The 27,437-nt window shown below is 39.8% G+C and overlaps 1 long non-coding RNA gene across 8 annotated transcripts in view; it reads right to left on the minus strand.

The window, feature by feature from the left end:
• Nucleotides 1-9,226: 9,226 nt before the first annotated feature.
• The window catches only part of LOC149119544 (uncharacterized), a 170,148-nt gene continuing 151,937 nt past the window's right edge, over nucleotides 9,227-27,437 (minus strand). For 4 of the 8 annotated variants that reach the window (XR_016228097.1, XR_016228099.1, XR_016228095.1 and 1 more), the window contains 2 exons: nucleotides 16,148-16,282; nucleotides 9,227-9,611 (listed from right to left, as the gene is read on the minus strand). This is a non-coding gene — a long non-coding RNA (uncharacterized LOC149119544). Of the gene's footprint in view, nucleotides 9,612-16,147; nucleotides 16,286-27,437 lie in introns of all 8 variants that reach the window. The other 4 variants (XR_016228096.1, XR_016228094.1, XR_016228100.1 and 1 more) reach the window with 2 other exon arrangements.

The raw sequence follows: 27,437 nt of genomic DNA on the forward strand, positions 1-27,437 counted from the left end.
GAAACATGAGCAGACTCTACGGAAGAAAACATGAAATCTGATTAAAGGCAGCTTTATAAGGATGAATTATTGCATATTTATGGCACTTAGCTATCAAAACAAAGCTATAGCACATGCATTTAAAACAGACACTCGGGGTACACATTTCACATGGTGGGTCACATGCCCGAGTCCCACACAGGATGTACCTGGGGTCAGTATCTGGCTCTGACTCCCGATGCTAGTGCACAGTGTGGCAGGCAACAGTGATGGTTCAAGTAGTTGGGTCCCTGCTACCCAGGTCAGAGACGTGGGTTGAATCCTTGGTTTGGTCTGGCTTTTACAGGCAATTCAGGAGTTAATCAGTGAGATGACACATGAGATCAACAAGAGGCTGTCAATCAGTTTGTAAGGTCTGGGAAGGCCATTTTGAGGGGCTTGTAAACTGACACCTGAAGAAAAATTGAATTTGCCAGGGGAAGAGCACTCACCAAAACTCAGCTGAGGTTTGCTCAACTCTGTCGCACCTAACCCTTTGGTGATGCGCTAAATTCTTTGCGTTGGTGCAATCTAGCACTGCAAGGTCAAGCTGTGATAACTCCTCAGTCTCTGGGCATTTTCTGCCCGCTACTTTGTGCCTCTACTTATTGAACCACACTGTGCTGCATGCTGCTGGGACAATACGGAGAAGTTTCTGTGAAGGGAAAAATGCAGGCTTAGAACAGTGACTTCCAAATCTATTACAGAACAGGAAGACGATCTTGGAATATGTATAGATCTTTATTTTATCCTATAATATGTAAAACACTATTATTTAATTAATGGAATAATTATATAGTACATATGTGTATAGTACATATAGTACATATGTGTAGTTTATGAATAAACACTCATCATCTGAAGATATGTCTGAATAATTTGGCTGAGAGGTGTGCACAAACAAAGCTTGGAAATCACATGCTTAAAGAAACCAGGGATCACAGCAAATGGTAAGAATAGCCAGGCTCTTCAAATCTCTCGCTGCCTTTCCATTAAGGGCATCTATTCCTCTTTCCCAGCCCAACTTACACTTGTTCCCGCTAACCAGAGAAGCTGCCTTCTCTGATAACTTTGACCTATACCCAAATTGTTCATATTCCTGACAGCTTACAGCACTTCTTGTCTGAGTCAAGTATTTCGCTGTGTTAATAATACTGCTAGGCACTGCTTTCTGATGTTTTCAACCTCAATGATCTTGTCTTTCCAAGGAGTCATAGGTTGTTTTGGTGCTATGTTGAGTCTAAATAATTTGTATTTGATGTAGAGCTGGGAAGATACAAAGTATTCAGTGAATGCCTTTGTGATGGGCTCAACTTTTTAGAACCTTGCCAATCAATGTGCAACCAAAGGACCAGCAGCATCAGCTTTGGAAGGGAGCTTCTCAGAGCACAGATCAAATTTGTGCTGTCCTCCTTCTCTCTCTTCCACACTTTGCCATCTCTTTGCAAGGCCCACCATAGTAAACCAGCGCTTCTCAAACTTTGATGTACATGAATCATCTCTGTGTGGGGTCCTGTTAAAATTCAGATTCCAATTCCACACACCCGGATGAGAATGAAGAGTCTGCGTTTTAATGAGTTCTCAGGTTATTCTGATGCTTCTGGTCTAGGAACCACACATTTACATTTCAGTCTTTATGCTGTCCAATATAGAAGGCCTAGCCATCTATAAATATTGAGCGCTTAGCACATGAAATTTCAAAATAGCACATGGATGAAATAATAAAAATATCTCTAATAATTTATAATATTGACTGCATTGCACTGACATTATTTTGGATAAAGAGGATCACATAAAATACAGTATCATTGAATTTCATATTTATTTTCACACTTTAATGAAGCTATTAGAAAATTCTAAATTACATATGTGACTCATACTTCTATTGGACAGTGCTGCTCTAGAATATTCCCCTGGTTTTCTTAAATATAGAAAGTATTAAGGTAGTAATATCTGTTGATAATTTACCTCAAATGTATTCTACAAATGGAATACTAATATAGGGATAGTAGAAAGAAAATTTGTAATTATAAATGATAAACATTTCTTCTTCATAGACTTGTATATACTATAAATGCTATATTTGTTACAGGAAATATTGAGATGTCAATATTTCAGATTTCTGAATATGTGTATAATTCATAATGTAGGTCTATACTCTCATGGATAAAGATGCACATACGTATTGATGATCTGTAATAAACTTCTTGACAAAGATGATGGATGAGAATGCTGTGATCGCCACAGGGTAAAGTAATTGTTCCCCAGGTCTTAGATACCATGTTCTCCCCACCCCCACTCCAGGCTTGGAAATTTTTATTGGCATATCTTTAAGCCCGCTCATTTTTTCCCCCTTGGCTATGTCCAGTCTACTAATGAACCTATCAAAGGCATTCTTCATTTTGGTTCCAGTATTTTTATTTCTAGCATTTCTTTGTGATTCTTTTTAGAATTCCATTTCTCTGCTTATATGTTCTTGTATGTTACTCACTTTTTACACTGCAGCCTTTAGTTTAATCATAGTTTTGTTTTAAATTCCTACCCCTCCCTACAAGCAGAAATGGAAACAGTGGTGGCTCCAGAATTTCTACATAGAGTGTAATCTGAGTAGAAAAGGAAGGACTGATCAAGTCACCGTTTCTCATAGTGTTCATTTCACTTTAACAGGTTTCCTTTTTGGTGCTCAGTTAGTTGTCACCTATCAGGGAGAACAAGTGGTATTTGTCCCTTTGGGATTGGCTTATTTCACTCAGCCTAATGTTTTCCAAATTCCTAACAGGGATCACTTTTCAGTTAAAATTTAAACACTTAAGAATAATTGTGTGTTAATTACAGAGTTCAACCAATGGTACTAGGACAAATAAAAATACTAAAATGGATAAAGTATTACATTGTACATCAACCGTCAGGACAAGAGCTGATCAAGTCACTGTTTCTCATAGTGTCCATTTCACTTCAACAAGTTTCCCCCTTGGTGCTCAGTTAGTTGTCGCCAATCAGGGAGAACATATGATATTTGTCCCTTTGGGACTGGCTTAATTCACTCAGCATGATGTTTTCCAAATTCCTCCATCTTGTTGCAAATGACCGGGTTTTGTTGTTTTTGACTGCTGTATAGTATTCTATAGAGTACATGTCCCATAATTTCTTTATCCAGTCTACTGTTGATGGGCATTTGGGTTGGTTCCATGTCTTAGCTATTGTGAATTAAGCTGCAATAAACATTAAGGTACAGACAGCTTTTTTGTTTGCCAATTTCCTTTGGGTAAATTCCAAGGAGTGGTATGGCTGGGTTTTATGGTAGGGTTATATTCAGGTTTCTGAGGAATCTCCAAACTGACTTCCATAGTGGCTTAACCAGTTTGCATTCCCACCAACAGTGGGTTAGTGTCCCTTTTCCCCCACATCCTCTCCAGCATCTATTGTTGGTAGATTTCTGAATGTGAGCCATTCTAACTGGGGTGAGGTGAAACCTCATTGTGGTTTTGATTTGCATTTCCCTGATTGCTAGTGATCTTGAACATTTTTTCATGTGCCTGTTGGCCATTTGGATTTCCCCTTTTGAAAAATGTCTATTGAGGTCCTTGGCCCATCTCTTAAGTGGGTTGTTTGTTTTGATGTTGTGGAGTTTCTTGATTTCTTTGTAGATTCTGGTTATCAACCCTTTATCAGTTGCATAGTTTGCAAATATATTTTCCCATTCTGTTGGTTGCCTCTTCACTTTCCTGTTTCTTTTGCAGTACAGAAACTTCTCAATTTGATGCAATCCCAAATGTTAATTTTGGCTTTGACTGCCTGTGCTTCTGGGGTGTTTTCTAAGAAGTCATTGCCGGTACCTATATCTTGCAGGGTTTTTCCAGTGCTAATAATTTGATGGTGTAAGGTCATAGATTTAAGTCTTTAATCCATGTTGAGTGAATTTTTGTGTAAGGTGAAAGGTAGGGGTCTTGCTTCATGCTTCTGCACATGGAAATCCAATTTTCCCAGCACCATTTATTGAATAGACTGTCCTTACTCCAGGGATTGGTTTTGGATCCTTGATCAAATATGACTTGATCAGCCCTCACCCTGACTGTTGATGAGCAACTTAATATGTTATCCCTCTTAGTATTTTTTTGTTTGCTCTACTTAATACTTTTGGTTGAATACTGTAATCAATACACAGTTATTCTCAAGTGTTGAAACTTAACTTAACTGAAAAGTGATAGCTGTTACATATAAGAGTGGGAATAAGAGAGGGAAGAGATGTGCAATTCTGGACATGCTCAAGCTGACTTAACCTCAAACGGTAGAGTTAGAAACATACCAGGGGATTCGAATTCAATCCCATCAAGGTGGCATGTACCAATGCCATCTCACTAGTCCCAGTGATCAATTTCTGTTCACAATTGATCATAATGATAGGACTAAGAACCAAAGGGATCATATAAACAAGAATAGTGTCTGCAAATACTAGCTGATAGAATAAAAAAGGGAGAGAACGATCCAACATGGGAAGTGAGATACACAGCAGACCCATAGAATGGCAGATGTCCTAACAGCACTCTGGCCTCATAATCAGCCCTTAAGGCATGTGGATTCGGCTGAAATGCCCATGAGAGTATTTCAGGCATGGAAAGCCAAGACACTCTGGGGGAAAAAAAAAACCTAAATGAAAGATCTCTGTGAGTGAGATCCCAGTGGAAAGAACAGGTCATCAAAGAAGGAGGTACCTTTCTCTGAAGGGAGGAGAGAACTTCCACTTTGACCATGGCCTTGTCTAAATATGATCAGAGTCGGTGAACTCAGGGGGCTTCCATAGCCTTGGCAACTCATGACAAGAGCCTAGGGTAATTACTGATGCCATAAACAAGAGTGTCAATTTGTTAAGTCAACAACAGGAGTCACTGTGCACTTACTCCTCATGTAGGATCTTTGTCCTTAGTGTGCTGTACATTGAGATCTAATGCTATAACTAGTACTCAAACAGTATTTTTCACTTTATGTTTCTGTGTGGGAGCAAACTGTTGAAATCTTTACTTAATGTATGCTAAACTGATCTTCTGTATATAAAGAGAATAGAAAATGAATCTTGATGTGAATGGAAGGGGAGAGGGAGTGGGAAAGGGGAGGGTTGCGGGTGGGAGGGATGTTATGTGGGGGAAGCCATTGTAATCCATAAGCTGTACTTTCGAAATTTATATTCATTAAATAAAAGTTAAAAAAAAGAAATTGAACAAAAAAAAAGGAAGGAACAAAGACTTGTCTTAAAAATTACATCAGCATTGAAATCCCATTTTTTTTATTGGTATTGGTAGCCAAAGAAAATGGTAAGTAAAATGAGACGTGAATGTAGGAGTAGAAGGCATCTAGGCATGAAAGAGAAGTATTTGCCAAGCACATGTGTTTTTGTTATGAATTGCCATGCAACAGACTTCTCCGACACTTAATAGTTGGGTAAAACAGTCTATTTCTTTCTTCAAAATTTTTTTTGCAGTCACAGATTCTATGGGTCAGAAACTTGAACACGGCATTGTGGGGAGGAATTATTTTTGTTTTCCTATGACAGTGTCCTCATCTTGGAGGACTTAATTAGCTGGAGCGACTTGAGAACTTGTGGCCTGAATCATTTGGAGAGTTCCTGCCTCATATGTCAGGGACGATTCAGTGGCTGGACTGAGCAGGACTGGTGATCAAAGACACTACACATGGCTTTTTTATGTGACTTGTACTTATCACAAAATGGTGACTGGGTTCCAAGAGAGAGCATCCAGATAGTAAGCACTCCAAACATGAAAGGAAGAAACTGCAAGACTTCTTGTGCTCTACCCTTGGAAGTCACACAGTTTCACTCATCCGTACTCTGTTGTTAGAAGAAAGTCACTAAAGACAGTCCGGACTTGAGAAGATGGGAATTCGATTCTGTCTCTCAATGGGGGCCGTGGCTAGATGACGTTTTAGAAGAGTACATAGAATGGGGGAGATTTTTGTAGCCATATTTGTAGAATCCAATCCATCACACCATAGTAACTAAGTATGATGTGTTTGGGGAAACAGAAAGCTTGCTCTGATGGGGGTGTGTTACCCTAGGAAACTATTTTATTTCTTATAGAGTGGGCTGTATTCTAGGAAGGACATACCTTTGGTTCTGTAATTGGTAGCTTGGTATATTGGACAGTCCATGGGCTACGGAATTAGTTTCCTTATCTTCTGTATTCATTGCAAACCTCCTTCTTTCAAATGGTATTTTGATCATTCTTTCATGCAGAAGGTAATAGTGAACTTACGTGCTACATCTAGTCCTTGACTTGAGTGGCTCCTATTACTTGTTAGCAAAAATACATAGAGAATACAACTAAATTTGTATATAAGGTTATAAAAAATGCAACAGTGTTTGGAAAATCTTTAGTAACAACAGAACAACAAGTTCAAAGTTTGGGGCTGGCTCCATGGCTCAGTAGGTTAATCCTCTGCCTGCAGTGCCAGCATCCCATATGGGCGCCGGTTCTAGTTCCGGCTGCTCCTCTTCCAATCCGGCTCTCTTCTGTGGCCTGGGAAAGTGATAGAAGATGGCCCAAGTCCTTGGGCCCCTGCACCTGCGTGGGAGACCTGGGAGAAGCTCCTGGCTCCTGGCTTCAGATTGGCACAGTTCCGGCTGTTGTGGCCATTTGGGGAGTGAACCAACGGAAGGAAGACCTTTCTCTCTTTCTCCCTCTCACCGTCTGTAACTCTACCTCTCAAATGAATAAATAAAATCTTAAAAAGAAAGTTCAAAGTTTATGATGGTTATGTAGGCAAATCTGGGCTTCCTTAGATGCTTGTTTCACTTTGTATGTTTCTCTTATTTTCCCTTTTGTGTATCTTTTTTTATTAAATTTTTTTTAAAAAGATTTATTTGAAAGTCAGAACTTTAATCTGCTGGTTTACTCCCAAGTTGACAGCAATAGGTAGCACTGGGTCCAGCCAGAGCCAAGAGCTTGATAGAGGTCTCATGTGTAGGTGGTCAGGGCCCAAACACTTGGGCCATCTTCTGCATTCCCAGGCCATTAGCAGGAAGCTGAAAAGGAAGCGGAGCAGCCAGGATTCCAACTGGCACCCATATAGGATGCTGGGGTGTCACAGGTAGTGGCGTTATCTGCTATGCCAAAACACAGGCCCCTTTTGTACGTTCAGATGTCAGTTACATAGGACTCTTCAAAATAGTTCATGAAAAGTACTTACTATGAAATAACTAAGTATGGATTTCAAAAACTTTTGTACTAAAATAAACATCTTTTTAATTCCACTTTGAATGAATTTTTTGAAGTATCTCCTATGTAAATGATTGTGTTTCTATGGATTTCTAGGAGTTATTTTGTGGGTGTGTCATTCATACTCCCTGTGACAGACTGAATTTTCCAAGAAGACCAAAAAATAACTACCATCGAATGTGCTTTTCTATAACGTGATGTCCACATTTCTTCCATGGAGAGAGAAAGTCTATGGTCACTTGCTTTTCATCTAAATGGGCCTGATGCTACGGCAAAAGTTGTCCTACATAACTTCTTTGGCTTGGTCATTAAAAGTAATATACCCATTTGGCTTGTTTGGAGCACGTGAGTTGGGAAACCGGTCAGAATACTGTAAAGAATCTTAGGTCACGTGTAGTGATGGGTAAGTGTTCTAACAGCCACTTACTGACCCTTAGCCCCAACTGACAGCCAGCATCAGCCATAAGCCATCAGACATGTGAGTGAGCATGCCTTCACTTGGCTTGAACTCCAGCTACTGAATCATCATCAAACCTTGAGTCTTCCCAGGTGACATGGAATAGAGGACAAATTGCTCCCTTCCTAGATTTCAGATTCATGGGGAAAAAAAGATAATTGTTTTGAGCCACTACATTTTATTATGATTTTTTTGTGCAGAAATACATACCTGGAACACTTTCTGATCGTCTGTGTATACCATCCTCTATCTCTTTTTCTGTGTTTCATTTTCTAACCATTTTACTTCCATGTCTCTAATCCTGTTTTATTTCTTCCTGTTCACATTTACTTTGTAACTCTTAAATTCCTCATATTTCCCTGCCTTTTCCTGATTTCTTGTTTTAATATAGAAGATAGAATTTTAATAGAAATCTCCTATTTTGGATAGTATCTTTGTGGTCCCTTCTGTTAATTGTTAAATTTTTATTTGAGGGGGCGGGGGGAGAGAGAGAGAGACTGACTGACTGACTGCCTGATTGACTTTTCATTTGCTGGTTTACTCCCCAAATGCCTGTAACGGCTGGGGCTGGGCTGAAGCCTGGAGCCTGGAACTCAATGCAGGGTTCTCATGTATCTACATGAGGATAGCAGGGGACACTTAATCTTTCTCTCCCTTTAAAATTCAGTAAATACAACATTACTGCTTCTTATGGGAATTTTGATTTTTTCTTTTTGTAAAACTTAGTTTTACATGACAGGCAAAGACACACACACACACACACTTAGAGGGAGCGGGGAGGGGGGAGGGGGGAGGGGGGAGGGGGGAGGGGGAGGGGGAGGGGGAGGGGGAGGGAGAGGGGGAGGGAGAGGGAGAGGGAGAGGGAGAGGGAGAGGGAGAGGGAGAGGGAGAGGGAGAGGGAGAGGGAGAGGGAGAGGGAGAGGGAGAGGGAGAGGGAGAGGGAGAGGGAGAGGGAGAGGGAGAGGGAGAGGGAGATATCTTCCATCCAGTGTTTCACTCCCCAAATGACTACTACAACAGCCAGGTCTAAACCCAGAGCCAGCACCTCCAGCCAAGTTTCCCACGCAGGTGGCAGGAGCCCAAGCACTTAAACCATTATCTGCGCTTGCCACTTGCATTAGCACAAAGCTGGATCAGAAGTGGAACAGCCAGGATTTGGACCAGCACACCCCTATGGGTGGCTTAAACTGCTATGTCATAACACCGGTCCAAATTTTCTACTTTCTGAATGCCCATGGCCCACCTGCAAAGGAATGCATTCTATCCCACCTCTGGTGCTTCTGAATGCATGAACGTGTGGAAAGCTTTTTCCCTGGTGAATAGAGTTTTCAATGTTATAAACTCAAATTTTTTTTTCAGTTTTTGAAAGATGGTATTAATATACCATTTTATGGAGCTGCTATATTTCTAAAGTATTTTGGTGAACTCTTCCCTTCTTGTTCTAATAGACTAAAAATTTGCCCTTTAAACATATAAGGAGAGAAATATTTCTTTTCAGTAGTTTTTTTTTTAAGATTTATGATATTTATCTGAAAAAAATGACCAGGGAAGACACAGAGGGAGAAGAAGAGGGACAGAGGGATCTTGCATCTACTGGTTTAGTTCCCAAATAGCTGCAATGGTTGAGGCTGGGCCACATGAAAACCAGGAGCCAGGAACTCCATCATCAGGTGTCCCACATAGTGCCAGGGACACAAGTACTTGAGCCATCTTCTGCTGCTTTGCCAGATATGTTATCAGGGAGCTGGATTGGAAGCAAAGCAGCTGGGACTCAAACCGGTGCTTGGATATGGGGTCTGGCATTGGGGGTGGGGGCCACATTGCCAGCCTTTTCAGTGGTTCTTGAGGTGAGCTCTCCTCTTCCTAGTGTAAAACTTTGGAGGACTTGAAACAAGGCAGCTTCTGACCTGAAATATGGGGAGTTAAGTTAGAAATAGTTTGTACTTTCTGTGTGTGATGTTTTAGAATTTGTTTTTTCTAGATCTCTTTATTATATTTTGTCATAAGTTCTGCAAAACAAAAAATATTCAAATACAAACCCCCAAATGTCACCATATTCATTATATATATAGAATGACTTTCTACCTGATTGTTTACTTTTAACTCTATAGCATGTAACAAAATACCTTTTGTAAAAACTCCATATCCAAGGTAGAAGCCGAATGCGCTCTATGACCTAGAAACCTCCCAAGCACTTACTACATGGATGAATTCCACCTCTACTATTGCCTAAGTAAGGGCAAGGTGAGAGCTTGCAGCATCTGCAGTAGACAATGTCTAGAAAATCATATGAAATCACTAATATTGATTTAATGAATCAGTGCATGAATTAATGAAATGTGCTTTTTCCCTTGCTTTTGTTCTTTTTGAAGTCTTACTTATTTCCTTGAAAGGCAGAGTTACAGAGAAAGAGGGATAGAGACACACAGAGACAGCCCATTTGCTGGTTCACTCCCAACATGTGCCCAAGAGCCAAGACTGGGTGGGGCTGAAGCCAGGAGCCAGAAATTCCACCCCAGTCTCCAACATGGGTGGCAGGCCCCCAAACACTGGGCTCATCTTCCACTACGTTCTCAGGTGCATAATCAGGGAGCTGCACTGGAAGTGGAGCAGCTGGGACTGGAACCAGTGCTCATGTGGAGTGGTAGTGTCACAAGCAGCAGCTTAACCTGCTGAGCCACCATATTGGCCCTTGTTACTGTTTTTATATGAAGTCTCAATCATGAAAAATAAATGTGCCTTCTTTGAAATTTAAAAAAAAAAACCTGTGTTACAAAGCATGCCTTCAAAATCAGAATTTTTGATACATACTAATGTATTTAGTCATCTTTTATTATTTTCCCTTCTTGAACACTTTCAGCTTACCTGGGTAAAATATCCTACTTGGTACCAGAATGCTTTACTTTTGAAGACTGTATATTACATGGAATCCATCCAGCCTATAGACAGGGGTGTGAGGAACTGAGACAAGCTGCATTGGCTGGGGAGTGTCTGAAGGTTTTCTAACAGGCTGCATTAATGCATTTACTTATGCATCATTTTTATATTCATTATAAATTATCCTTTCATTAGTACACTCAATTCTGCTAATGAGAGATTTCTGAAAATATTCTACATTTTATAATAATTTGCTTTAGGTCACTTTTTCATAGACCTGCAGTTACTTTGAAAATTAGAAGAACAAAAATTCAAAAACGGTAATCCCCGAGCAGGTGTTATGATGCAGTGTGTTAGGTCACCACTGGAAACAGCAGCCTCCCTTATCAGAGGGCCGGATTTGAGTGCTGACTACACTAGGTTTCTATTCTAGCTTCCTGCTAATATGCCTATGGGGCAGCAGATGATGGCTCGTACTTGAGGTACTTGAGCTCTTTCTACCCATGTGGGAGATGTGGATGGAGCTCCTGGCTTAGGCCTGGCCTAGCCCTGGTTGAGGTGGGCATTTGGGGAGTAAACCAGTGAATGGAAGATCTTACTCACTCACTGTTTTTCAATTAAATAAATAAACATTAAAAAAATTCATACAGAGTGGAACTCTGAAAAAATAATGATGTTAGTATATAAAGAGAATTGAAAATGAATCTTGATGTCAATGGAAGGGGAAAGAGAGCAGGGGGTGGGAGGGAAGTTATGGGGGGGGGAAGCCATTGTAATCCATAAGCTGTACTTTGGAAATTATATTCATTGAATAAAAGTTAAAAGATAATGATGTTGATAAAGTACATCTCCTTGATTTTTGTTAACGTAGTTGTGATGTGATTTGACTTATGAATTAATCAGTGCTTATATAAGGCGTCTTTTAAAGAAATGAAGCTCTCAAACATGGATGAGTATCAAAATTGCCTAAAAGATGTCACAAATTCAGATTTCTGAAATGTATCCTTCTGACATATGTTTAATACACAAACCAGATCAGTCTGACGATGTTGAATGAAATTTTATCTGCCTGATGAGTAACTCCTTGTGGGCCGAGGCCATGTTCTATACTGATTTGGCTTCTCCTGTGGTACCAGCACAGTGTTGAGCATAGAGTGAACCATCAGTAAATACTTCTGGATGACAACCATTTTAGGTTGAGCCTGTATGTACTTCATATGACCAGTGAAGGAAAGGTATTCTAGAGAAAGGGAGAACTTGGGTCAACAAAATCTGTTTCTTGTTGGGTTTACAATTTGGAACCTCAGTGGAATGTTTGTTCAGTTATTTTGCAATTAACATTCTTTGGTCCACGATAATGGAAGAGATCCACCAGATATTAAGGATTTGCGTGGACAGATACTTTCCATGGATTAGGTTATCTCATTTAGTTACCATAACAATTCTGCAAGGAAATAATAATTTCATTCTGTAGATTAGGATACAGTTTCAGAGAGCATAAGTCACGTACCCAAAGGCATGCAACAAGGAAATGGTAGAACTGCGATTACAGTCTGAGTTCAGCCAGTTCCAGTGTTCATGCTTTTTCAAGGTACTTTCCCAGCAAATTTCCAGCTGGATTAGGGGACTTGGAAATAGATGAGGCAAAGTTTGGTTCTTCACTAGCCATATTTGATTCAGAGCTAGAGAAGTAGTACATACTGAATTTAAGAAAAAGATATGTGTTTTTAAAATGGTTATGAGAACTGTAGGTCAGATGACTGAGTACTGGATGGCTACAATAAATGGAATTCTCAGGTTCAAGAGGGATTTAGAAAGGTCTTACTAGAGAGTATTACAAGAGCTGACACAAGAGGAGGTCAAAATATATATGGGGATTTCAGTTCTATTGGGGGTCAAGGCAAGAATACTTTAAAGTAACATCAAAGGGAACATGAAAAGTAGTTCAAGAGATAAGAGAAATGTGAGAATTTTCAGGCTTGGATCATTCCAAGATTGGTGACATGGGAGCCTTGGGGGATAAAGGGAATTAGAACTGCTTACACTTACACTCCATCCTGCAAATGGAGAAAGCTGCCACAGGCAGGCAGGCCATCTGATAAGCACTCTCCTTTGGTACATACTTTGGTCTCTTAAGTCTAATGTTATCACAGCCAGAGTCACATCGCTAGTTGCTGTTCATGGTGAGAAACCCAAGTATTAAAGTAGCAAAGAAGCCAAATAATTCTTGCTCAAAAGGAGGGCAGAATATTCAGAAGTCAAAAGATAGATTGCCAAAGACATCCTCCATTATGTATCACGACATAGAATGGCTAACACTTGGATTTTATAGCACCATTGGTCCCCCCTTTCTTCTCTTACCTCCTTTCTTCCCCAGGAATTATTTTTGTCTTTTTCTTTTATATTAGGGAAAATATTCTTAAATGCCAAATGTGCCTCCAAAGGCTCAAAGTGATCTGAGAGTGACTGCAGAGAAGCCTGTTTGAGTAAATTTTTTTTTGGTGGTTTTCAGTATAGTCACCTATCAAACTTGTCTCTTGGACCCCACTCCTTCAATATGTGGAAAATGCCATACTCATTCCACATGCACCTAGTCCTATTCCTTTTCCATTGGCCCTCTTTTTTGGTGCCTGAAGAATTTTACAGTAAGAAAGTGACATTTTGTCTATCTTTTGAAACACATCATTCTAACTCTGTTCTACTAGATAGGGAGAATCAGTAAGGACATGATGTAGAGGCATTCAATTAGGATAAATATTTTGAGGGATCAAAGTTGGCTCCTGGAAGGCTACAATAATAAGGGATTTGTGGGACATGGCAAGAGCAGGACATTTGTTAATTTACCTGTCAATCACCCAACTAATCTATAAACTCCATGAAGGTAGGATCCATATTTGTCTTATGTACTGTAAAATACTGTTTTCTTCATAGCAAAAATTCTGGTTCATAATATGTACCCAATTATTAATTGGAGAATGAATGAAGACCTTTAATCAAAACTACTAGATATCATTACAATAATTTAGATTGTTGAGACTGGCCAAATTCATGACATATCTTTGACTTTCTTGTATTATTAGCACCTATCCCTCTTACCTGCCATATTTTAAGCATCTTCAAGGCAAGGAGCTGCAAAAAGATCTCATTATACTCAGAATTCAGTTCCTTGCATAGTGGGCTATATGTAACATGAAATTAGCAAATGTTTTGTATGTAAATTAAATAACTTATTATAAAATATGACTTCAAATGGAACTTTTCAGGCAACTGAAGATGATATTCTGAGTTATTTTTGGATCATATTCTAGGAGATGATAAAAATTGGCCTCCAATGATTACCTTGAGCTGATACATGCTACTCTCTGGTAGAAACTGAAAATTCTAGCCTGACCCCAATGATGACTATTTCATTGGCATCTTACTTGAACAAATGTAGGTTAAATTTGGAAAGGATATACTCTGGTAATAAAACTGGCAGGAGATCAGCTTTTGATGGTGTAAAGCTTACATAGCTGGTGAAATATTTGCAAGGTTATTGGAAAGATATGATGATTCATTTTCTTAAGGAAAGGATTTAAATCACATCTTTTCCTGGTGCAGACATGGATTGCCCTTTCCAGAGGGGATATATTAGCACCTACTGGGTACATGATGTTTTCTGCTTATTCTTGGCTTCTATAAACACATCTCATAAATTGCAAGAGAAATGACACAAGTTGAATTATATCAAACAACAGAAGTCAGAACATATAACAGATCAATATACTATTCTGCCTGATTTTTATCAGCAATCAAGCCACAGTAATGGAAACAGCATGATACTAGCATTAAAACAGATCTATAGACCAATGGAACAGAATAGAGACCCTGAAAATAAACCCACACGTCTATAGCCAACTGATCTTTGATGGAGTTGCTAAGTACAGGCAAAAAGGATAGTCTTTTGAATAAATGGAAGTGCTGAGGAGATTGGGTATACACATGTAAAAGAATGAAACTAGACCCCTTTCTCTGACCATGTAAAAAAAACTCAAAATGGATTAAAGACCTACACGTGAGGCCTGAAACTTACAGACTAATAGAAGAAAACATAGGGAAAACATTTCAGGACATTGGGATGGGCAAGGAATTTGTGAATGAGATCACAAAAGCAAGGAAGCAACAGCAAAAATAGACAAATGGGGTTTCATTAAACTAAAGGGCTTCTGCAGAGCAAAGGAAACAATCAACAAAGCAAGGAGACAACCTAAAGAATTGGAGAAAATACGTGCAAGCTCTCCGTCTGACAAGGGGCTAATACCCAGAATATATATGGAACTGAAATGACTCAACAGCAAAAAATTCAAATAATTTCATTTAAGAAATGGCCCGTAGATCTAAATAGACATTTCTCACAGGAAGACATACAAATGGCAAACCAGTACATGAAGAATGTTACACATCATCAGGGAAACTGAAATCGGAACCACTAAGAGATACCCTCTCATTCCAATCTGATTGGATATTATCAAAAAAGACAAAAGATAATAAATGCTGGTAAACATGTGGAGAAAAGGGAACTTGAGCACACTGTTGGTGGGAATGTAAATGAGTACAGCCATTGTAGAAAATAGTATGGAGGTTTCTCAAAACAAAACAAAAATAGAACTACCATATGATATGGTAATCCCATTCCTGGGTATATATCCAAGGGAAATGAAATCCATCTGTCAAAGAGACATCTGTACTCCCATGTTTATTGCAGCACCATTTACAATAGCAAGGAAATGGAAACAATGTAACTTTCCATCCAGTGATGAGTGGTTAAAGAAAATGTGGCAAATATACACAATGCACTATTTCTTAGTCATCAAAAAGGACAAAATTTTGTCATGTACAGCAACGTAAACGGAACTGCAGGCCATTACATTAAGTGAAACAAGCACAAAAAGACATTTACCACATATCTCTCTCATATGTGGAATCTTAAAAAAGTAGGTTACACATAAAATAGTGCTTACCAGAGGCTGGTTAGGGAAGTAGAGAGGAAGGGATTAGGAAACATTGATTAACAGGTACTAGATGAGACTAGGAAGTTGTGAGATTTTATTGCACCATAGGGTGACTATAAAGATGATGCTCATGTACTGTATATTCAGCAAAAAAACAGAAGATAGGATTTTGACCATTTTTTCACTATAAAGAAATGTTAAATGCTTGAAAGGATAAATGTATTTACCCTGATGGGACATATATGTCAAAGTTTTTTTTTTTTTTTTTAATTATGAGCGATCTCTGGTGATGCAGGAGCCCCAAGAGAACTGTGTTACGAGGAAGCCAAGTGATGAGTCAAGATTGCACATTTGGAGTCAGATTACTTGATCCAATTATCTTGGATCTATCTATGTAGCCTCACCAAAGTTACTTAAGCATTTGTGTCTGAGTTTCCTCCTCTGTAAAATGGAAAGATAATAATAGTTTTCATTTCATTGAAGGTCAAAAGGCTATGTGAATTAGTAACTTTAAAGCATGTAGAGTGGTTCCTAGCATGTAATAAGGCTATATATGCGTTTTTTGTTGTTAGTACCTTTAGGCTTTGATTTACACAGAAGAATCTGAGGTCCGGAGCCACGCATAATTGAATGGAAGGTGAAAGAGCCTGATCCAGAATCCAGTTCTGCTCATTCCAAAATCGGGGATCTTTTGATTCTGCCATAATGTCCTGCTGAGTAAGTAAAATGACTTAAGTTCCAAGGAAATGAAAATTGATTGAATGTAATGTTTTTTAAGGTAACAACTACAGTAACTAAGTATATTGTGAGTGGTATCAAGAAGTGTGTATTAATCCATTGGTCTTAGTTACTACTCTGCCCATATTCTCTCCACTCACTGAACCCATGCACACTATTCTTAATCTTCTATGGGCCCTAGTTACCCCCCACTCAGGGGTTTTCTCTTGGCCTTTGTCACAGGGAAGAAATTTTCAGGAGTTAACACTCCCTTGGGGACAGTCCCTCCACTGATGATGCAATTTGAAGAGTAAAGATTGCTACTTCTTACCTATCAGCTGGGACAATGTTGAGGGATAGTCCACACTCTCTCAGAAGTCCCCAACAGGATTAAGCCTCATGAGCCCACGATACTCTCCTTCTGATTGACTACACACCTTGAAGTGGCTGCCTTTTCTTCCTTTCTCACTTCCCTTTTCCTCTACCGCTGTTTGCTGGAATCCCCTCTCAAGCTACTAGCATGCACAGCCTTAGCTCAGGGTCTGCCTGACCACATTGAAAAGTGATGAAGCTAAGCAGGAGATGTAGATACTCTTTGGTCTGGGGCTAGACACACCCAAATGATGGTTGGGTATTACGGAAGATGGGCAAACTCCAGCTGTGAGGCGCCTCAGGAAGAAATGGATATGCTTTTACAGTAGGTTTCTTCCAGAAATGACAAGCTGGTCCTACTTGGACATAAAAGCTTTTTTGAAACTTTTAAGCCCTGAGGAAAACTGGAAATGTTTGAACAAATAAAAATACTTACATAGCTTATATAATTGTTAGCACCCTTCACAGATCTAAAGTCACTTTGTTAATTTGGGAACATAAAAATGCATTATGTATGACTTGGTTGGCTCCTTAAAGTATCAAGTTTGATATCTTGAGAGATGTGAAGACCTGGAAATTTTGAGGGGCAAAAGAATGCTTTGAAAAGGAGTCTTGAAATACCATAGTAAGTAAGATTCCATGATTATTCTATAAGCTGTTCAGCTATAGGCTACCAGTCTGAGCAGGCTCATTCCCTTTGCTCTGAAATGGCCCTCAGAAAGGCGAGCAATTTTCAGGAAAATCTGGGGGCCGGTTCTGTGGGGCTGATAGATTGGAGTTCTGGCATTAGCTCAGTGACCTACAGGTTTGAGTCAGGTACTTAGGGATAGCTCTGGGTTATCCCACTGGGATGTGTCATCAAACCCCAAAGAGCAGGCACTTGATAATCCCTCTGCACCTCGGTATTAATAAATTTAGATTAATAAATCAATCTAAAGTATGTACACAATGGTAATGTACACAAAAGTCATATTGATCTGTGAATTCTGGGTAGTCGGTAAGACTCAAAAGCTCATTAAGGCAGCATCACAAAGACAGATGTGCACATTATTTTGGAATACGGAATTAAGTCAGTTAGCAAATGATACTTGCTGGTCAGAGGGAGGAGTTTGAATGTGATCTTTGTTGAATTGCTAAAGGAAACCTCCTGTCAGATGTCAGCAATGAAACACAGAATTGGAAATCATCATCTTTAATTATTGTAACTTAGAAATCTTTAAGGTATACCACCTTCATGCATTTCATAATATAGTGATTGTTCCCATCATACCTGCCCTTCCAGCCACACTCTCACCCCTCTTCCTCCCCTCTCTCCCATCCCCATTCTTATTTTTCACAAAGATATATTTTCAATTAACTTTATACACATAAGATTAACTCTAGACTAAGTAAAAGATTCAACAAATACTATGAAAAAAAGCATTGTGCCCAGTGTTCCTCAACAGTTGGGACAAGGGCTGTTCCAAATTATCACATCTCAAAGCATCAATTTCACTTCTACAGACGAACTTTTAGGTGCTCTATCAGTTACCACAGATCAGGGAGAGCGTATGGTATTTGCCTTTTGGGGATGGGCTTATTTCGCTAAGGATAATGTTTTCTAGTTTCATCCATTTTGTTGTAAATGACAAGATTTCATTTTTTAACCACTGTGCAGTATTCCAAAATATACACAACCCATAATTTCTTAATCCAATCTTCAGTTGATGGACATCTGGGTTGATTCCACATCTTAGCTACTGTGAATTGAGCTGCATTAGACATGAGTATAGTTAACTCTTTCATCATTTCTTAATTTCTAAAAAAAATATTTGGAAAGGAGAGAGAGAGAAGAGCAAGCATGTGCTATGCTCCCATCCATGGTTCATTCCTCAAAGGCCTGCAACAGCTGCAGCTGGGCCAGGCCAATGCCAGGAGTCCAGCACTCAATCTATGTCTTGCATGTGAGTTGCAGGGATCCAAGTACCTGAGCCAACGCCGATGCACATTATCAGGAAGCTGGTATCAGAACTGGAGGCGGGACTCAGACCCAGGAATTTGGATACGGGATGTGGCATTCTAAGCAGTCTTAACTGCTACACCAAACATCCACCCATGAAATACCCCTTTTAAAACAGCCTGAAAAAACAAGCATAGCTGAGAAAATTGTCTAGAATTTAGAAGTGGATCCGAACTGCATCTGAAACTAACACTAGCTATGCACTTCTCTGTCACACAGCCAGCAAACCCTCATGACTAATTTAGCCTGTTTATATAAATATTGCCTTTATTCTACCAGAAAGCAAATTTATGGATCCACTTAGACATTGTAATAATGTGACAACTAGAATATATCCTTTGAAAATCAATTTAATGAATTTAAAAAGAAAATTTAATAAAAATTTTGCTAATTAAGCCGTGCTCTCAAGCCCCATTTTATGGAAATTTAGTAGAAGAGAAAGTCCATAGTTTTTGTTTTTTTAAGTGTACACAGCAAAACTGTTTCTTAAGAAAAGTGACTTGATGTTATGTTATACATATACATAGTGAAATAATTGGTATAGTTTACCATATCCATATTCTTACATAGTTACTTGTATGTGTGTGTGTGTGTGTGTTAAGAGCAGTTATAATCTAATTTATCAAAAATCCTGATTACCATGCAGTGCTATTCATTAAAGTTTTCATATTGCAGGAGTTTGTGTGTAGTATTGTAAGTGAGGATGCTGTCTTGCAATCCATAATAGCTTGTTATTCTACAAGCACATTTTGCAAAACTAACTGGCTGCATTCCAATTTGAATAGAAAATTAGAATAAACAAGTTCACCTGGCTTAGATATCTATTTTATTTGGGCAATTGGCTGTTCTCTTGGCATGTTGTACTAAGCATTCAACAGCTGGTGCTCTCCCACCCATGGGACTTATCTTTTCAGAACATAATTACTTCTGAGATTGACAAGGACTGAGATCTGAGCTGAGATCATTGAGGACCAAGGATGTACCAAAATCTTAGACCATCACTATTGTAAATAATGATGGGGACTCATAAAATGAAAGCCTTTGCTCATTACGATACTTTGAAAGTGTTTCCCTCAAATGGTGAGGATCTTAAGTTAAAAGATTTTTTTCTTTAAATATTTTCTTAAGAAAATACTTAGAATTATTGAAATGTGACCCTGTGCCCATGATGGAGAATTTTTTCTTGGTGAGATGTCAGGAATTTATAAAATTCAAAACAGAATGAAACATGATTTGACCATATGCACTATTATTACTATCAGTCCTACTACTACTAATTGATTTTCATTCCAGCAGGTTCTCTGCCTGGAATGCTCCCCATTCCCCAGTATATTCACATGGCAAACTTGTATGCATCCCCTTTGCCTCAGCTTATGGTTTTTCTTCTAGGAAGTCCTTATTGACCACCACCTACCCACCTACCCACCCAGTAAAGGTTTTGTAGGAAGCTTTCTGTACATGGCCAATACAGCATTTGGCATACTGTTTTGTAAATTGCTTCTTTACTTGTCTTTATTGCCGATGGTGGCAGACAGACTTAAAAGTGTCCCCTATAATCCCCATCTCCTGTTTTTTACATTCCTATATAGTTTTCTCTCCTTGATCTTCATCTTGTGACTTCCTTCTCACTAACAGAGTATGATAAATGTGAAGAGATTTGCCTCCTCTGAGTAAGTTACATTACATAGAACTCTGTCCTGCTACAAGGTTCATGGTAAAGGCTCTCCTTACTAGTTTAAAAGTCACCTGACGGCTGGAACCTGCCTCACTAGGCTAATGCTCCACCTGTGGTGCCAACACCCTGGGTTCTAGGCCCGGTTGCTCCTCTTCCAGTCCAGCTCTCTGCTGTGGCCCGGGAGGACAGTGGAGGATGGTCCAAGTGCTTGGGTCCCTGTACCCGCATGGGAGACTGGGAGGAAGCACCTGGCTCCTGGCTTCGGATAGGCACAGCGCTGGCTGTAGTGGCCATTAGGGAAGTAAACCAATGGAAGAAAGACCTTTCTCTGTCTCTTTCTTTCACTGTCTATAACTCTCTGTCTCTCTGTCTCTCTCTCTCTCACTGGCTAACTCTGCCTGGCAAAAAAAAAAAAAAAAAAAAAAAAAAAAGTCACCTGCCCTGAGTCCTACACTGTAAGGAAATTATTTCTGCTAATGACCCAAGTAAACCTAGAAGGTGACTATTCCTCACTGAGCCTCCAGATGAGGATCCAGCCCTGGATGACACTTTGCTTGCAGCCTTGTGAGATTGTAAACATAGGATCTATTAAGTTGTCCCTGGAATCCTATTATAAGCTGCTAAGTCTATGGGAAGTGGTTACACAGCACAGAACAGTAACATACCAAATAATGAACAAAGTTGCTGAGTCCAGGGAAAAATATCTGAACTTTTAGAAGTCTTGGGCCTTGGCCGGCGCCACGGCTCAATAGGCTAATCCTCCACCTAGCGGCGCTGGCACACCAGGCCAGCTCTCTGCTGTGGCCCGGTAAGGCAGTGGAGAATGGCCCAAGTGCTTGGGCCCTGCACCCCATGAGAGACCAGGAGAAGCACCTGGCTCCTGCCTTTGGATCAGCGCAGTGCGCTGGTCACAGTGCGCTAGCCGTGGCGGCCATTGGAAGGTGAACCAACGGCAAAAGAAGACCTTTCTCTCTGTCTCTCTCTCTATCCACTATGTCTGTCAAAAAAAAAAAAAAAGTAGTAGTAGTCTTGGGCCTCAAGGTGCAGCACAGTGACAGGTATGTTGTAGATAAATATCTTTTGAATATATAAACGTTAAAAATAATTTGTGTGTACCAAAATCCAGAATATACTTTGTATTAGCAAGCAGGACTCTTTTCTGAGTGGGTTTGCCTCTGTACTTCCTCACTCTTCAAATACCAAAGGAGTTCAAGGCCAGGATGTGCAACACGGATTAAAATGACTTTTTGCGTAGTGAAAAGAGATGGAGCCATAAACTGGAGCAAAGGATGCTACCAAACTAAATTATTGTACTGAAGGGAAGCCTGGAATTCTTCAGTGACATCCATACAAAGAACCACTGCCTTTATGGAGGTCAGATATACAGGTAGCAATTTGCGAGAAAGAGAGAAAGAAAAGCCAACTTTGAAGGTCAATGTCTTCTCGCTGACTACCTTCTATCTGCAAACTTGCTGTCCCTCTAGTGGTGTGAATGTCCACTGGACACATCTCTACCACTGCAGTTTCACAACATCATACACATTGTTTGGATGTCTCTCTCCCACCACATCGTGAACTCACAGCAAGCAGGGTGTTGGTTGCCTTGCAAAAAAACCCATTCTTTGAGCACTGTCTTCGTCATAGGCACTGTGCTAGGTGTTTGTGTCAATTTCACAATACATTTGTGTATCCTTACAACAAAGTCATGAAGTACGTTTAATCACTGCTCTCATTTTAGAGTTAGGAACTCGAGTTCAGAGAAGCGAAATTTCTGTCCTTAAGTTCCACTGTCAGTCATCAGTAGAACCAGGATCTGCGAATCCTAACGTTAGTATGGTGACTAGCACAGTGTCAGTATAGGTAAGACGTCTGTCAAGCATGGTGAGGCTCAGGCTGGGATTACCTACAGTGCATGTATCACGTTGAGCACTGCTGACATTGACCTGTGTTTTCTGAGTAAGCCCCTCTGTATGGAGGAGTAGAAATGAAGTGGAGCAGTGGCTGTGTAGTGTGCAGCATGTTGGTTTGAGATGTGCTGACCTACCATTCCATCCATATTTGAACATTTGGAAAACACGAGAGAGAACTGCTTTAGAATTCCCACCTGAAGGAATAATTTCGGTCCTTAGTTTCAAGAACAGTTTCTGTTAATGCTCATTTTTCCTCAAGGAGATGATGAGCTTATCTGGGTAGAAAGATAGTACACTGTTCTCCGGTTGAGTGACCACACTGAGCTCTTCAGGGTTAGCTTGACAGTGCAGACACAGAGGAGAAGGGTAGAAAGATGAGTGGGTGGCACATTTTGCAATTAGGCCCCTTGAGCTATAGCAGTGATTATTCAGCTTTTATCATCACTGACAATTGTCTCTGTTCTTAAAGATCTGAGCGTGACTTTTTTTTTAGTTACTGGGTGCTGTGGAATAATTTTGCCCTCTGGAAATGTCTGTTGAGACAGTGCTTGAAATCATTTTATGACTCATTTTGAAATGGAAGAGTTGAAAATGTTAAATTCCTTCTCCTTTTTCCTCTTGCCTCTTTTTCCTTGTTCTTTCCTCCTCTTCTTCCTATGTCCTTCCCTTTCTCCCTCCTTTCTTGCTTTCCTATCCAAACATTTATTGAGAACCCAGCATGTTTTGGGTTAAAGAATTATGCAAGTTTTATAGTATTCCATATTTCATGAAACGGGTATTGTGAGTGTGTGTGTGTGTGTGTGTTGGGGGGCTTGTGTACCAAAAAAACCAAGAAGATAATGTAACAAAAATATCCATTGTTAATATCATGAAGAGAAAACTGGGTAATATGAGGATGGGATTAGTGGGTGAATTCCTTAGTTTCAGTGACTATAAAAAGATTTTTCATGACAATTGAAGCTAAGAAAACAAAGACCCAACCATGGAAAGATTCTGTGAAAGAGAATAACAGAAAGAGTAGTTAGCACAGAGATTCTGAGGTGTAAGTGAACCTGGTGGGTTTGAGGGACAGCAGGGATACCATTATGATGGTGGTAGGGCAGAAGGAGAGGAGTGAGGGCAAGAGGCTATAGAGATAGGCAAGGACTGGATCATGTAGGGACCTGTAAGCCATCAGAAAGTCTGGATAACTTATAAATACAATAGATAGCCATGAGATGGTTTTAAGTAGAGAAATATCAATGATCAGATAAGTTATAATAACAAAAAGTGCCACTGCGTGGTAGATACATTTCATTCATTTTGTCTTTGCTGGTATAAAATATTTCATATTTGAAAAGGTAATTCTTCCTATGTGAAAAAATTGTTAGCAAGAATAAAAATAGGGGCCAGTGTGTATAGCAGGTTAAGCAGCCACATGTACCGCAGGCATCTCATATCAGAGTCCAAGCTAGTTTTGGTTAATTTGCTTCTGATTCAGTTTCCTGCTAATGCAGCAGCAAAGAAGCTCATGTACCAGCAGCAGATGACTCAAGCACTTGGGCCCTTGCCACCCATGTGGGAAACCAGAGTGGAATTTCTGGCTCCTGGCTTCAGCCTGGTCCATACTTGGCCATTGGAGCCATCTAGAGACTGGACCAGCAGATGAAATATCTCTGTATCTCCTTGTGTCTCTGTCACTCTACCTTGCAAGAGAATGAATGAATGAATTAATCAGTCTTTGAAAATGGAGGTAGGAAAATGAGACAGGAGGCCAGGAGGTGTTGGATAGAGATGGTTGGAACTAGAGTGATAGCAAGGGTGAGTGAGAGAAATAGGATGTGTTTTGAAGGTTGAACTAACAAAATTTGTATATGGTTTGTTGAATATAGAGCATGAGAGAAAAATAGGAGTCAAGGAAATATGTTGCTTTAGGATTTGGTTATGAAGATGGCGAACACTCATTTCCTGAGATATGGAAACCTGAGGGGAACCGCAGTGGGTTTCGGTAACAGTGAGGTAATGAAAAGTTCCCTTTGGTCAACTGAAGTTTCAGAGTCCTCGCAGACCTTTGAGAGGAAATGTCAGGGGTGGAAATAATTGGCTGGAGATGGAGCTCTGGGGCCGTCAGTTTATCAGCCGTCTTTCAGGCCATGGATGGAATAAGGTCTCCTAACTAGAATAGACAGAGAAGAGAACGGGGCCGAGGAATCAGCATAGAACACTCTGATACAGAAGCCAAAGAAAAGGAGAAAAGCCGACAGAGAAGATGGGAGTGGTAGAGACATTCAGGCAAATGTAAATCTGAGAAAACCAAGAGAGGAACATATTTCAAGTAGGAGGGAACAGTCCTTTATCTAAAGCAGCATTTGAAAAATAATGTTTGTGCTACAGGATTCTTCACAGGCTTTGAGGCTTACGGACCACTTCTCAGAAAAAATGTTTTTACATGCACAAAATAAAATCGACAGGAATAGAGGAAGCCAATCATGTGTAACTAGAGCTATCAAACTGGTAAAACATCAATTTGATGGTAATATATGTGCTTTTCATTAATATATTCTATGATTACATTTAGGAATGGGTCTAATAACTATTGAAATATCCAAGAGATGAATAGAAATGCTATTTTGAGGTATCTGAAACATCTTTGATGTAGTACGAAAATACCTGTGATTTTTCTCTGTGACAGTCATTGGTACTACTACTACTGGTACTGTCACTATTGTTCGCTGGCTATATTTCAACCTGAAGGAATTGCCAGATATCCGTGATTAATGAAAATAAAGCACTTTTTTTGTCATGCTAGGTTCACAGATCCACTGATTCGAAAACCACCGGTCTAATGTTAAAAAGTAAATCTCCAGAAATGGGTCTCTGTGGTATGGATTCTGGTAATCATGACTTATTTGGCTATACTTGCTAAATTTCGAGCGATTACCTTAGGCTTGTCAGTGTTCCATCTTAGTGTTGGAAAATGACATTAAAAGGAAATAGGAGCAATGGCAGAGGGAGTGGGTGGATTTAGGAGGGGAATGCTGAACGTTTTTTCCTCTAGTTACTTAGGTTGAAGAATATTAATATTCATAAAGATGTCTAATATTAAACAGATTTGGAAGTGAATTCATTAGTGCAGAAAATATTTAAACCTGCCTCTAGCTCCTTTCTTTAATATGAAGAATACTTTATACAGGATAGACGTTCCTGTACAGGCTCTCCTTGTGTTCTTTTGTTCTTTGGCCTCCTTGAAACTTCTAGAATATCTAATATGTTCCCCTCTCCAATTGCACACTGATACACAAAATACAAGCGATTTGGAAACTTTAAAATGCAATGCCCAATTTATAGGTATGCTGTTAATTTGGGGATTTCAAAGGCAGGTGCTCAAATATTTTTTTGTTGATGGCCAGATGGAAATAGTTGCCTTAGTTTCCTGCTTCACTACCTACTTCCTCATTTCCTCACTAGTGTTGTGGAAATCCAAACATGTATACCTGCATTCAACACATTACCCATCCCATGACGAACAGCCTTTCATATTAATTCTTCTTGTATTATATTTTAGTACAGGAGTTGGCAAAACTATGGCTCGTGGCCTGTTTTGTACAGCCAGTGAGAGCTAAGAACAAGTTTTTACATTTGAATAGGGTTCTAAGAACAAGACAAAAACATCCAATAATATACGACTGAGACCTTATGTGGGCTGCAAAACCTACGCTGTTTTCTGTCTGGCCCTTTACAGAACGAGTTCACTGATCCCAGCACAGTGGCACTTTGTGTATGTGGGCAAGTAGCTAGGAAGCTTTCTCAGCCCTCTCTAAATAATAGAGCTTTCCCCTAGCCCACCATGGTGTGCAAATGAACAGACCTGGCTAATTCTACTATGTCATTACCCTAATAACTCATTGATCCATTAGGTGAATATGCAAACAGCAGGGGCCATTCATGTTTTTCTCAAAGAACTGATAGGTAGGTTTGGGGGAAAGTCCCCTCTCTTGTCACTGAGGTTGCTAAGCCAGGGTTGAGGTAGCCTGGGACTGCTGGTTGCCATCACAGCAGAGTATCTGCAGTAGGCGAGAATGGAGCAAATCTATGCAGGGAAGCAGAGAGTAAGAAGGCGGAGGCTAACACATTTCAACCCCGATGCTTGAGGCCAAATCTGTGCTTCTCTCTGTGTTACCTGAGTCTGCAACTCGCCTTTGTTGCTTAAGCTTATTTGAGTTGTATTTCTATAACTTGTAAGCAAAATATCTGATTGCAATCCAAATATGTCAGAATTCTTCCGAATGATCAGTATAAACTCATTTTTCTTGTTTAATTGGAAAACTATAATAATGCTGCTGCTGTATATTGCTTCCAAATATCGAATACTCTAAATATTCTAAGCACAGGGCTGGTTGTTTTAGAACAACACTATGAAGTCCATATTATTTTGCCACATCATAGTGAAGACAGCAAAACTCAGAGTTCAGTATTTGACTTAAGACGTTATAGCTAACTAGATGGCAGGGCGGAAATACCATTTGCAATCTTTGTGACTCCAAAGTTTGGATAAATTTTATTGTGGTCGTGAGATTTAAGTGATAAAACAAAACATAGAAGACCCTACTGAGTTCTTCCCTCCTAGAATAGCGTAAGAACAACTTAGAACCTATTTCCTCATTGACAGTTTAGGGTTTACATGGAATGACATTGATTTCTCATTTCATATAAGTATAAAATTTAAAATACATGCTAATGACTTGGCTTCCATCTCATTTGGTACTGAAAACATCACAAAAGTTTACACAATATATTGTGGCCTATTAACTGGCTGAGAAATAACTGCATTCAAGAAGGTAGGGATGACTGCTAACTGGCTGTCGTAGCTCAGGTTCCCTGGAACCAGGGGCAAGGATTGAGTTCTTGTACTTTATTGGGGAAGTGCAAACCCACAGCAGTGAGAATGAGGCAGGGAGGGAAGCATGACAAGGTCATGTATGATGGTCCTTTTGAAAGAGCCACAAAGAAACAAAGCAAGTTGCTTGGCAGACGAGTTCACTCAGGATGTCTGTGCACAAAGCGTCTGGATAAACTCTGCCTACAAGTAGTCCCTAGGAGGAAGGATGGAGAGAGAATGGATGCTCCAGGCTCCCTCTCATCCCCTGTTGACGGTAGGTTAGAGTTCTCCCGAAGTGAGTGAATCCCCCTGCCACATGTCTAAGTTGTAGTAC

This window comes from Oryctolagus cuniculus, chromosome X (genome assembly GCF_051225735.1).
Source record: "Oryctolagus cuniculus isolate XC-2025 breed Fujian yellow rabbit chromosome X, ASM5122573v1, whole genome shotgun sequence".
Classification (NCBI taxonomy): Eukaryota; Metazoa; Chordata; class Mammalia; order Lagomorpha; family Leporidae; genus Oryctolagus; species Oryctolagus cuniculus.